The sequence below is a fragment of the Ursus americanus genome, chromosome 14 (genome assembly GCF_024610735.1).
Source record: "Ursus americanus isolate L20-20 chromosome 14, mUrsAme1.1.p, whole genome shotgun sequence".
NCBI lineage: Eukaryota > Metazoa > Chordata > Mammalia > Carnivora > Ursidae > Ursus > Ursus americanus.
This window is the reverse complement of record NC_142140.1, coordinates 63,627,543-63,640,612: the sequence shown is the minus strand read 5'-3', so window position 1 is coordinate 63,640,612 and position 13,070 is coordinate 63,627,543. Positions and strand designations below refer to the sequence as shown.

The 13,070-nt window shown below is 45.1% G+C and overlaps 1 protein-coding gene across 3 annotated transcripts in view; it reads left to right on the top strand.

Moving 5' to 3' along the window:
- Window positions 1-13,070, top strand: part of PIK3R6 (phosphoinositide-3-kinase regulatory subunit 6) — a 54,714-nt gene that overhangs the window by 2,115 nt on the left and 39,529 nt on the right. The window lies entirely within an intron of this gene.

Here is a 13,070-nt window from a genome sequence, read left to right as displayed (position 1 = left end):
AGGATTAGAATCCAGGCAGTCCAGCACCAAATGCCACCAGCCCAGCCACTTTTCCACACAGCCCCTCCCCGGGACGTGCTCCTTGGGTGACGCAGTGGCTCTGAATCTGGTCCCTGTGAGATTCCTCCCAGGCTCCCTACCCCCCCAACCCGCAGAACAATACTCTCCTTCCCCCACCCCCCACCCCCCAGACTGGCTCCCTCACATCCAGGTGTTTCCTCCCCGGCCAGGGGCAGACACAGCAGGGGAAACAGGCCTGCCTCATCCCCAGGGGACAGCAGGGAGCAGGGCCCCCACGTCCCCGGCGCCTCGGGAATCTAGAAAGCCCAAGTGGGCCTCTGGGGATGAAGGATGCTGGATGAGGACTCCGAGCCCTGCTTTTCTGCTGTGTGTCCACTGATCACATGCTCTGCACCAGAGAACCGGGTGTATTGTCTGGCAAGTATGACTTTCTCCACGGAGGCGAAGGTCAGAGTACTGGAAATAGCATCAGTCCCCAAAACTCGGGGTTCTGAGACAGCACTGGTGGGAGGAGAAGGAAGTGGGGCAGTGGCAGAGAGGCCCTGTTTCTCTGTGCCAGAGTCAGGGGTGGAGGACAGGTGGGCGGCAAGCTACTGTCTTGGGAAACTATGTCTTCGTTCCCGGGTTGTACGCCTGGAGGGCTGGCCGCAGGGAGGGTGCATGCTCGGTTCTGTGGCCAGCCTGGCCGAGGAGCCAGCAATGCGGGGGATTGGGGTGCCCGGGTGGGCAGAGGATCATCAGAAGCCGGGGCCCTCTTTGCTGGGACACTGGCCCCAAGCCAGGCTTCCCCAGATCCTTCTCTGAACCCTGCTTCCTTGAGTCCTTCCTGTCCTTCCCACCCTGTCCTGCACCAGCCGTGGGCTGGGAACAGCAGCCTGGAACGGGCTCCCATGGGCTTCTTCCCACTGCGTTCTCTCCAGCCACCTCTGTGCTTCTATGGGGGGTCCCGGGGCGTGTTTCAGCCCAAGGCAGGGACCAGCTGGTGTTTGCACCTGCTCTGAGGACCGTTTGTTGTGAACATTCTGCATTTAAGAAATAGTACCCTCTGAATCCCAACTCACTCATTCATCCTTCGTCTCTGATCTTGTCCCTCTGACAAGAATTGCGAAGCGCCTAAGATTTCCTCCTCCTTATAACTGTTCAGTTAGCCGGCCACAGTTTCACCAGCAGAAAACAGAAGGCTCTAGAATCCAAGATGAAGGACTTGGTGACTCAGGGCGTGACAAGCACATGAGCGTCAGGTTGGAGTGTCTCAGGCAGATACAGCCCCGCTCGCTCCCGTGCCCCTCACGGTTTCCACCCAGAGCTCACCTCCTTAGTGAGACCTCCCTGATTAACCTCTTAGAAACCTCACTCCCAGCCCTGGAGCCCCACATTCCCCTGCCGGGCCTTGTCCTTATAGCACTGACCGTCACCTAACATACGACTTAATTCTTGAGACTATCGTCCGTCCCCTGCGAGCTCACTACACGCCCAGTAGAGTGAAGTCTTTATGAGAGCAGGTGTTTTTGTCTAATTTAAATTATTGCGCTATCCCCAGGACCTGGAACAGTGTCTCATATCTAGAAGGGGCTGAATGAAGGAATGAGTGAGCGAATCCATCCATTTATTGGGTCCCCCACTGAAGACCTGGTTTTCCTACCCATGTGTGCAGGACGGCATCTGGCACACAGCAAGGCTCAGTAAAGGAGACACTGAATGAACACGGGGGGGAGGGGGACAGGGTGAGAGGAGGCCCGCAGGGACTGGGGGGCTTCTCCTGGTGGTGGGGGCTCACCCTGGGCTGCTTTCCCTGCTGCCTAAGCCCGCTGCCGGGAATCTTCCCGACTGGTGGCAGAGGCCGATGTATTCCTTTCCTGTGCGGTCATGTTCTTGTGGTGACTGGGGGAGCCGGGAGAGGGCGGGGGCACGTGAGCAGAGCTTGGATGTGCCCTTGGCTTGGGCAGTGGCACAGAAGCCACAGCGGGACATGGCAGCCTGGGGTTGTCCAATATGGGGTCTGACCCAGACCTCCATGCACAGGTGACAGAGCACAGCATCCTTCTCACCGCTGTGCCTGGGTCCCCTTCCCATGGGACGGTTGTCCCCTTCGCCAGTGTTCTGAGCATCAACACAGTCTTTGTTTCATGTGCCATTGATCCAACCAGCCGTGCCCCCACAGACTGTTTCTGCTCCCTAGCCTGGGAGCGGTTGGGGACAGTGGCCCTGTCCTGTCTTCCTATGAGTGCCTAACGCTCATTCATTCAATGATGTTTATTGGGGGCCTTCTCCTGGTATAAGCAGTGTAAGGTAATGAGGACCTAGCAGTGAATAAAGAGCCCCGCCCTCATGGAACATTCTTTTTTTTTTTTTTTTTTTTTTTTTTTTTTTAAAGATTTTATTTATTTGACAGAGATAGAGACAGCCAGCGAGAGAGGGAACACAAGCAGGGGGAGTGGGAGAGGAAGAAGCAGGCTCATAGCGGAGGAGCCTGATGTGGGGCTCGATCCCATAACGCCGGGACCACGCCCTGAGCCGAAGGCAGACGCTTAACCGCTGTGCCACCCAGGCGCCCCTCATGGAACATTCTAGCAGAGGCAACCAGTCCGTTCACAAACAGGACTCCATACATGGTGCCTGGAGAAGTAGAGAGGCAACCCATGGATGTTTGTTGACTGACTTACACGGGCACCGTTGGCAGCCCCAGTGCCCAGCTCACAAAAGCCATTCTTTTTTTTTTTTTTTTCAAGATTTATTTATTTATTTGAGAGAGAGCACTAGGGTAGGGGAGGGGCAGAGGGTGAGGAGAGAGAATCTCAAGCAGACTCTGCACCGAGCACAGAGCCCGACATGGGGCTTGATCCCACGGCCCATGAGATCATGACCCAAGCCAAAACCAAGAGTCAGATGCTTACCTGACTGACCCACCCAGGCGTCCCTGAAAAGCCATTCTTTCTTAGCTGCTCCTGGAGCATAAGGACTGGAGACAGAGCAGAGCTCGTGGATTGCTCATTGTCTGCCCCAGCAGCGGCATGAACAATGCCCCAGACCAGCTCCCAGGCACCAGGGACACTGGCCCCTCTGCACCTGCCCACAGCAGGGCACGCCCGCGGGCTGTTGCTGGGCAGAACAGTGGACCCTGTCTTGCCAGATCTCCCAGGTATTCCTTTTACATAAAAGCTGGGAATCTGGATTCGTATGTGAAGTACGACTTTTTAAGAGTTGGCCACAGATTCAGATCTTCTAAAGCTCTGGCTTCTTCTGGGGAGGGGAGCCAATGGCCCAGACGAGGGGTGAGGATGCTGGCTTTTCACTGTAGAGTGGTTTGAACCTTTTCCATTTACCGTTGGCATGGTTGTTCATCCAAAGGTGAATTTTATCAATCTATTAGGCAGAGCATGTCACCGGGGCCGCGGTGTGAATCTGTGAAATGGGTTCGTTGTCAGGCATGTTGTGGACATGGGTCCATGAGAGTGTCAGTGTGCTGATCACGGGCCAGGAGTATGGCAGCTAGGGCCACACCGCCGTCCTTAAAAAGTCCTTAAAAAGTCAGGGCCTCCAGTTCTAAGGGGAAGGACCGTGCCTCCTTTATTCATGGCCGAACTCCCATGCCCTTGCCCAATTGCTCCCACCCGGACTGGACCATGTTCCATAGATGCTCTGATTTGCTCCTCAGTGTCAGTCACTCCGAATGCTGCCGGGAACTAGGAAGAGAGCCACGTGGCCTCTGAGCCGCCCAACTAGAGGTTCCACATCTGTGGCTGGAAGCTTCCCACTCTCTCCCTGGGTCTCATTTCTCAGGCTTTGTTTCTGTATCTTACCTACGAGATAATCCCATGTGCTTATCTGGCTTCCCAGCCTTCTGGAAGAGCAGAGATGGCTGAGACAGGGCTGCTGCCAATCTGGGGGAGCCTATGTTGGAATTAGAAAGAAGCATCCCCTCTGAGCAGACACATTACAGTGAGTGCCTCTTTGGACGGATGAATTACAAAACCTCACCCTCCCTGGCAGAGGAGATAACCAAAAGACCAGTGAAATGGTCGGCCTGATGGTAGCCCCCATTCACCCACTAGGTGCAAGGGACACCCCCACTGCTGAGATGGGAGGTGTCAGAAAGTGCGAGCCATTCAGGGTAGGATGGCTGCAGACAGCTCCTGAAATCTTTGGCGTGCAACAACGTGCAATGAGCCCCCATGAGATTCATCGAGAAAACCTTCAGAGACCTGTCTCGGTGCTAAAACAGGCAAGCTTCATTTCCTAAGAAATGCATGTCATCGTGAAGTGAAGACAGAGGTGATGTTGATGCATTTTGAGAATGACTTCTGCTCACTTCCATTTCCTGTCTGGGTGCAAGCTTGTCCCCTGAGGGCTCCCCCACCGCCTTATGGTCAACAGCCCCAAAGGACAGGAAATAGATTACAGAGGTCCCCTGCAGAGGAGCGGGGGCGGGGGGGGGCGCAAAGCATCTCCAGCACCCATGCAGATAGATATATAAGCACTGAAGAAGCATTTGGTGAATGAATGAACGAGCGAATGAATGAAGAGGAAAACGGATAAGGAGGCTTTCCGACGTTGGTTGTTGGCACTTTTTTACGATTTTTACTTTCAGTTAAAGATAGCCCCGACCAGCCCCAGCTTTGCGCCGTGTGTCCTGAGACACATGCACCTCTTTTAATCTGTCTCTTTGTGATCTCTTTTCTTTTGTGTCTGCTCAATATTCCTTACCCGCTCTTTCCACCTGGACAGACGCTTCCCTGTGTGTTCATTTTATTGTTACTACAGCAGAGGGTGCCCTGTGAGGTTCGGAGGCGGGAGAAGAAGGGGTGCAGAGGGCAAGGGAGGTGGCCGTGAGCTCATACCCCCAGTTGAGATGGAGCCCTAGCTCTGGTTTCATCATTCATTAGCCATGTGATTTTTGGCAAGATACTTCACCTTTGTTCTCCAGAATGTTCATTCATTGTCCACTGGGCATCAGCACAGCCCGAGCTGCTGGACACATTGCGATAGACGGGGGAGGGCCCAGTGTTTGTGGAGTTCACGTTCTAATGGGTAGCTGAGAAAATTAATCATTACACAGGAAAACTTCTGATACTGATAAATGCTATGAATAAAATAAAAGAGTGTGCTAGGGTATCACCTGGGGTGGGTGGGGGCATGTATTTTAGATAGATTGACCGGGAAAGGCCTCTCTAAGGAGGTGACATTTAAAATGAGACCTGAATATTGAGAAGGAGCTCGCTGTGGGGAAAGGTGGTCCAGGCAGAGGTGTGCAAAGGTCCTGAGGCAGGTCTGGGTCTGGCAAGTGTAACACAAGGAGCCATGAGGTGAGAGCCTGGTGAGCAGAGGGAGAGGGAGAGGAGATGAAGCTGGAGAGCAGCACTGGGGCCAGACGAGGCAAGATTTAGGCAGGGTGAGGAATGGGGAGTTATTCTAAGATCTAAGAGAAGCCATTGGAGGGCTTTAATCAAGGACTGGGTTTAATCAAGGGAAAGAGTGGATACAGGGGGACTTATTGGGGGAACGGCCAGGATCTGAGCAAGAGGTGATGATGGTAGCTTGGCCCCAGTGTGTTGGGTAGAGATTATCACGATCAGTCTTAACCACAGCTAATAGACGGGGAGCTGGGAGTCCAACGTCCTGGGTCCCACTTAGGTAGCTTCTCTTGGCCTCCCTGCACGCTGGGTCTGGAGTCAGGGTCTGTCCTGTCCCCACTGTGTGGTAGCTCTGACCGCCCCACATTGCCATTTCCCGCTCCTACCCCCAGACTGGGGACATCCCGGGGTCAGCCACACACTCTCATCCATGGTTGGATTTTCAGGTTTGCGTTTTCACAATTGCTTCAGATTTCGATGTCTAACTCTCACCCACAAAAACATGCCACAGAGCCTTTCCAGAAAGAATGAGCAGCATGAATGCTCACACATTCCTCTGTCTGGTGGAGTTTGGGATCCCTCGTTTCCACACCCAGCCCTTCTTCAAAATTTTGTCACGAAACAGTTTGACATTCTACCCGGCACTCTGGGGCGCCCATCCCACCAAGGGGGAGGCTGCAGCTCAGAGAAGACAGTGACGAGCCACACAGGTGCCCAGGAAGGGAGAGAAGGGCAATTATTTTAATAGTTTTATCTTCTTCTTCTTTTTTTTTTAAGTTACCCTGCTTTGAAGTCCCACACACAGGGCTACGTGATGGCAGTCGTCCTAAGTGGGGAGGTGGGCTCACAGGTGTCCGTTTTATTGTTAGGTTTCATGACATTCATATGTTAGCTCGCTGTTGGGAGCCACAGTTTCATAATAAAAATAAAGTCGGAAGATATAGAAAAGCATTACGATGAAAATTACCTGTGATTCCAGTGCATGTGGGTAAGTGATATCACACACACAGAGAAGTATAAACAGACGCAAGTAAAGGTAAACTGGGGAACGCTGAATAAGGTTTGATGTCGACGTCCTGGTTATGCTACCATCCCGTGGTTTCACAAGGTGCTATCACTGAGCAGACCGGGGAAAGCATACTTGAGATCTCTTCTTACCACTGCAGGTGAATCTGCAATGATCTCAAACGTAGAAGTTTAACTTCCGGGGCACCTGGGTGGCGCAGTCGTTAAGCCTCGGCCTTCGGCTCAGGGCGTGATCCCGGAGTCCTGGGATCGAGCCCCACATCGGTCTCTCTGCTCCACTGGGAGCCTGCTTCTTCCTCTCCCACTCCTCCTGCTTGTGTTCCCTCTCTCGCTGGCTGTCTCTCTGTCAAATAAATAAATAAAATCTTTAAAAAAAAAAAAGTTTAACTTTCAAAAAGACAACAGCTCTTTCTTTTTTATTTTTTTCCAAACATAACTACAATACTATTATCTCCCTCCCTGTGAATTTATGTAGGGTTTACATTCCCACGTGCCTCTAGTGTAGTAGTTTTTGTAATGGTTTGAATTGGGATCTAAACAAGATTCACACGTCGTCTTGGTTGATAAAGTCTCTTCAGTCCCTGTGAATTCGTAGCCGCCCTGCCACCCCAACACCATTCATTTCCACGACTGTTGTCGCCACCACCCCATCTTCCTTGCAATTAATTTGTTAAAAGAGAACAGGGTGTGTGTCCTGTGACTGTTTTTGCTGTACCGTCTGTGAGTTTTAACCCATGTAAAGACTGATGTGACCATCACCATAATCAGGAGCCAGAACAGTTCCATCACCCCAGAAAGTTCCCTCTTGCCCCTCTGTAGTCAATGCCTCTTCTTCTCCCAAACCCTTATAACCACGGAACTATTTTCTTTTTCTTTTTTTTAAACGATTTTATTTATTTATGTGACAGAGAGCCAGCGAGAGAGGGAACACAGCAGGGGGAGTGGGAGAGGAAGAAGCAGGCTCCCAGCAGAGGAGCCTGATGTGGGACTCGATCCCGGAACGCCAGGATCATGCCCTGAGCCGAAGGCAGACGCTTTAACAACTGCGCTACCCAGGCGGCCCCCCACGGAACTATTTTCTGACCCTATGGTTTTTTCTTTTCTAGAATGTCCTGTAAATGGAAACATATAGCATGTAACCTCTTGAGTCTCCCTTCTTCCACTCAGCATGAGATTCACACATGTGTTGTATGTAACAATAGTTCATCTCTTTGTATCAGCGAGTATCCCACTGGATGAATGTCTCAGTTTGCTTATCCATTCACCCTTGAAGACATTAGGTTGTTTCCAGTGTGGGGCAGTTACGAACAGAGCTGGTATACATACCCAGGTACAGGCTTTTGGGTGAAACGACATTCTTCTACAGGAAATTGTTACGACTGGGAGTTCAGGATCGCATAGTAAATGATGTTTAACTTAATGAGAAATTGCCAGACTGTTTTCCAGCAGGGCAGTGCTGTTTGGCATTCCCACCAGTAATGTGTGAGCATTCCTGTTCCTCCACATGCTTTCCAGCGTTTTGTATTGTCACCACTAAATTTTGGTAATTCTGATGGTGTATGGTGGTATCTCCCGGTTTTAATCTGCGTTTCGCTGATGACCAATTACATGTATTTTTTTTTTCTTGTGTGTACTTGCCATCCATATATCTTTTTGGATGAACTGTTGAAACAATTATTTTTCCTGCTTGGGGATATTATTTGTTTTCTTACTATTGAGTTTCGAGAGTTCTTTATATGTCCTGGGTGCAAGTTCTTTGTCAGATATGTGATTTGAAAATATTTTCTCCAAGTTTGTACTTTGCCTTTTCATTTTCTTCTTTTTTTAAATTTATTTATTTGACAGAGAGAGAGACTGAGAGAGGGAACACAAGCAGGGGGAGTGGGAGAGGGAGAAGCAGGCTCCCTGCTGAGCAAGGAGCCTGATGTGGGACTCGATCCCAGGACCCTGGGATCATGACCTGAGCTGAAGGCAGACACTTAACTGTCTGAGCCACCCAGGCTTCCCTGCCTTTTCATTTTCTTAAAGCTTCTTTTTGCAAAGCCAAAGTTTTTAATTTTGGCAAAGTCCAATTTATGAATTTTTTCCTTTATGGACCATGCTTTTGGTATCAGATCAAAGAATTCTCTCTAATCCAAGGTCACAAACTCTTCCCTATGTTTTCTTCTAAACCTTCATAGTTTTACCTTTTACATTCAGATCTGTGATACATTTTAAGTTCACTTTGGTTTGAGGTGTGGGATTTAAGTTAAGGTACTTTGGGTTTTTTGCATGTAGATGATAGATTGATTGTTCCAGACCATTTGTTGAAAAGATTTATCCTTCCCCCATTGACTTGTCTTTGCAGCTTTGTAAAAAATCAATTGACTGTTTTGGTGCACGTCTGTTTCTGGACATTCTGTTCTGTTCCTTGGATCTGTGTCTACTCCTACACTAATAATTTTATAGTTGTTCTTAAAATGGGGAGATTTGGCTATTTCAGTTCTTAGAAATTTTAGAATCTGCGTATCTTCTATCTACAAAAGAAATCTGGTATTTTTACTGGAATGACATTAAATCTATAAATCAATTGGGGAGAATTGACATCTCAACTATATTGGGTCTTCCAGATCATAAGCAGTGTGTGCCTCCATTTATTCCGGTGTTCTTTGATTTCTTGAATCAGCATTTGTGGTTTTCATCAGACAGATCCTACACATGTTTTGTTAGCTTTATTTCTCTTTTTTTAAAGTAATTCTGTCTTTTTCTTTTTTCTTTTGGAGCTATTTTAAATAGCATTGTGTTTTAAATTTTGGTTTCCAGCTGTTCATTTTTAGTATATATAGTTATGCCTGATGTTGCATGCTGACATTATGTCCTGTGATCCTGGCAAATTCACATATTAGTTCTAGGAGATTTTTTTTGTAGGTTCTTAGGGATTTTCTATGGATACTTGTTATCTGTGAATAAGGTTGTATTATTTGCAAATAGTTTTATTTCTTCCTTTCCAATCTATACATCTCTTTTCCTTTCTTTTTTCTTTTTTCTTTTTTTACTTCTTTTTTTTCTTTGTCTTATTACACTGGTTTCCAATATTATGTTGATTTGTTGAATGGAAGTGGTGAGAGTGAATGTCCTTGCCTTTTCCTAATCTTTGAGAGGAACTATTCAGTTTTTTGTTGTGTTTTGGTTTTGTTTTTTTACTATTATGTATGTTAGTTGGGAGGTTTTTCAGTAAAGGCCTTTATCAGATTAATGAAGTTCCCTTGTATTCCTAATTTATTCTAAGTTTTTATCATGAATGTTAAAATTTGTCAAATGTTTTTACTGCATCAATTAATAGGAGCATATGGCTTTTCTTTTTTAGTCTTTAATATAATAGATTACATTGACTTTCATATATTGAACCCCATTGATAAATGCCATCAGGTTGTTATGCATTATTCTTTTTGTTTATTGCTGGTCTTAGTTTACTAATATTTTGTTCAGAATTTTTTTCATATATGTTTATAAGGGATATTAGCCTATTTTCTTTTCTTGTACTATTTTGTCTGGCTTTGATATCAGGAGAGTGCTAGACTCTTAAAATGAGTTGGGAAATGTTAACCCACTTATTTTATTTTGGGGGCCTATGGATTATTTAGAAATGTGTTGTTTAATATCCCAGTATTTGGAGATTTTTAAATTATCTTTGTTACTGATTTCAAGTTTAATTTCATTATGATCAGCAAACTTACTTTGTATAATCCAGTTATTTTAAATTTATTAAGGTTTGTTTTATATCCAAGGGTATTGTCTATCTTGGTGAATGTCTCATGAGCACTTGAAAGGAATTCGTATTCTGCTATTGTTGTGTGTAGTGTTCTATAAATGCCAGTTAAATTTAGTTGGTTGATAGTATTATTCAATTTTTCTATGTCCTTCCTGATTTTCCATCTGCTGGTTCTATCAATCACTGAGAGAGGACTGTTAATATCTCCAACTGTAATTGTGAATTTGCCTACTTTCAATTTTGTTTTATTAGTTTTTCCTTTGTGTATTTTGAAACACTGTTTTTAGGTGCATACATGTTTAGGATTATTATAGCTTCTTCGTGAATCCTTTTACCATTATGAAATGTAATAAGAAGCTTATTCCTGGTAATTTTCCTTGCTCTGAAATCTACTTTGTCTCATATTAATACAGCTACTTCAGCATTCTTTTGATTAATATTCAAGTAGTATATTTTTTTCTGCTCTTTTTCTTACCTACGGCATTATATTTGAAGTAAATTTATTGTAAACAGCAGAGTTGGTTCTGTTTTTTTTAATGCTGACAATCTATGTCTTTAATTGGTGTGTTTAGACCATTTACTTTTAATATAATTATGATATGTTTTTATTCAGGTCTACCACTTTCTTATTCGTCTTCTGTTAGTTATTTCTGGGTTTTGTTCCTCTGATAGAGAGAAGAAAGCATTAAGGATTCTTTCCGTACCCTTGGAACTATAGTTTCTCTAGTCAGAGGGGAAAATTTTCCTTTTTCAGAATTTTAGGTACCTGCCTGGCCACCACTGCCATCACTGTTGCTGCTATTGCTATTACAAGATTGCCTGGGGTATATGGAAGAAGAAGTTGCAAAAGAAATCTCTCCAATCCTTTGGGGACCCTTTTCTTGATCCTCAGACCAGAAAGAGAAGGCTTTTCTTCTAGCTCTTTCTGTCTGCCCTAAGTGTGCACTTGTGAGTGTCAGGCTGTCTTTGTGTCCAGGCCAGGGTATAATGGGGAGGAGGGAAGTGCAGAAAACTCATTGCCAGATTGTTCACATACTGGTTTTCTTCCCCATTCTGCCTGATACCGTTTACTTTTCAGAATCCTCAGATAGCTGTTCCATGCATATCATCCAGAATTTTTAGTTGTATTGAGTGGGAGACTTACAGTGGAGTGTACTTCATGTTAACCAGAACCGGGACTTCTAATGTCACATTTTGATGTTTAGTTTTTCCTGACTTTTTACAATGCATCTGAGCAAACTTAGAAATATAGTTTTTTAAATTAGTGTATTAGAAATGTGTTAGCTGTCTCGTTACCTAGTGTTTAAAATGAATACTTCTGAAAATCTTTTCAATTCAGTTAATGCAAATATACATCATCATTTTTATGTCTGCTTAGTATTGCATTGCACAAGTAACTTTAATTTGCTTAACTGACACTTTGTAGTTGGGCCTTTAAGTTTCTTCTGTTTTTCTCCCTTTATAAACAATGTTTCAATGGACATTGTTGTACACCTTCCTTATGTGTTTGTCCAATTATTTCCTTAGGATAAATTCCTAATAGTGGAGTTGCTTGGACAAAAAATATACACATTTTGGGGGCACCTTGGTGGCTCATTCGGTTAAGCGTCTGCCTTCAGCTCAGGTCATGATCTCAGGGTCCTGGGATCGAGCCCCGCATCGGGCTCCCTGCTCAGACTGCTTTTCCCTCTCCCTCCGCCTGCCACTCTGCCTACTTGTGCTCTCTCTCTATCTCTCTGTCAAATAAACGAATAAAATCTTTTTTTTTAAAAAAAGTATACACATTTTGAATTTTGATGCTTATTGCCCAGCTACCCCCCAGAAAAGCTATACCAGTTTCTGCTCTCACCAATTAAGTACGACAGAGCAAAATTTTCCATATCTTCATCAACAGTTGTTGTTTTTATCTTTTCTAATCATTGCCAACGGTATATCACATTTTAATATTCCTTCCTATGATTGTCACGTACCTAGAATTATTCAGAATACATTATAATTTTAATTCATTGAATTTGATCAGTGATATTTATTTTCTACTTTTAATATTTATTTTTTTTGTTGTGGTAAAAGATACATATCATAAAATTTTCCACTTTAGCCATTTTAAAGTGTACAGACGCAGTGTCTTTAAGTACACTCACAACGTTGTACAGTCACCGCTGTCCATTTCCAGAACGTTTTCATCATCTCTGTACCCACTGATAATAATTCCCCATTCCTCCTTCCCATAGCTGCTGGTAACCTCTGTTAGACTTTCTGTCTCTGTAAATCTGCCTATTGTAAGTGCCTCACATAAATAGAATTAAATAATATTTGCTCTTTCAGCCTGCCTTATTTCACTTAACATGATGTTTTCAAGGCCCTTCTATGTCGTGAGCGTGTGTCCAAAGTTCATTCCGTTTTAAGGTTGAATAATTTTCCACCGTGTTGATATGCCACATTTTGTTTACCCATTCTTCTGTTGATGGACTTTCGGAGTATTTCCAATTTTTGGCTATTTTGAATAATGCTGCTATGAACATTGATACGCAAGCATCTGTTAGAATCCCTATTTTCAATTCTTTGGGGTATTTACCTAGTCGTGGAATTACTGGGTCCTGTGGTAAATCTGTGTTTAACTTTTTGAGGAATCGCTGCACTCACTTTCACCACAACTGCACCATTTTGAATTCCAACCAGCAACACACCAGGTCTAATTTCTCCACATCCTTGCCAACACTCATTATATTCTGTTGTTTTCTTTTTTAAATAGCTGTCCCAGTGGGTGTAGAGTGCTTCATCTATTTTTTAAACTATCTTTATGAGATTTTGCTATCAAGAATAAGTTCGCTTTTTCAGAGAATCTTTCCTTCTTTCTCTATGCTTTTGAACAGTTGAAATAGCTTAGTATGTTCCTTCACTGGTTTGAGAGAACTTATCAG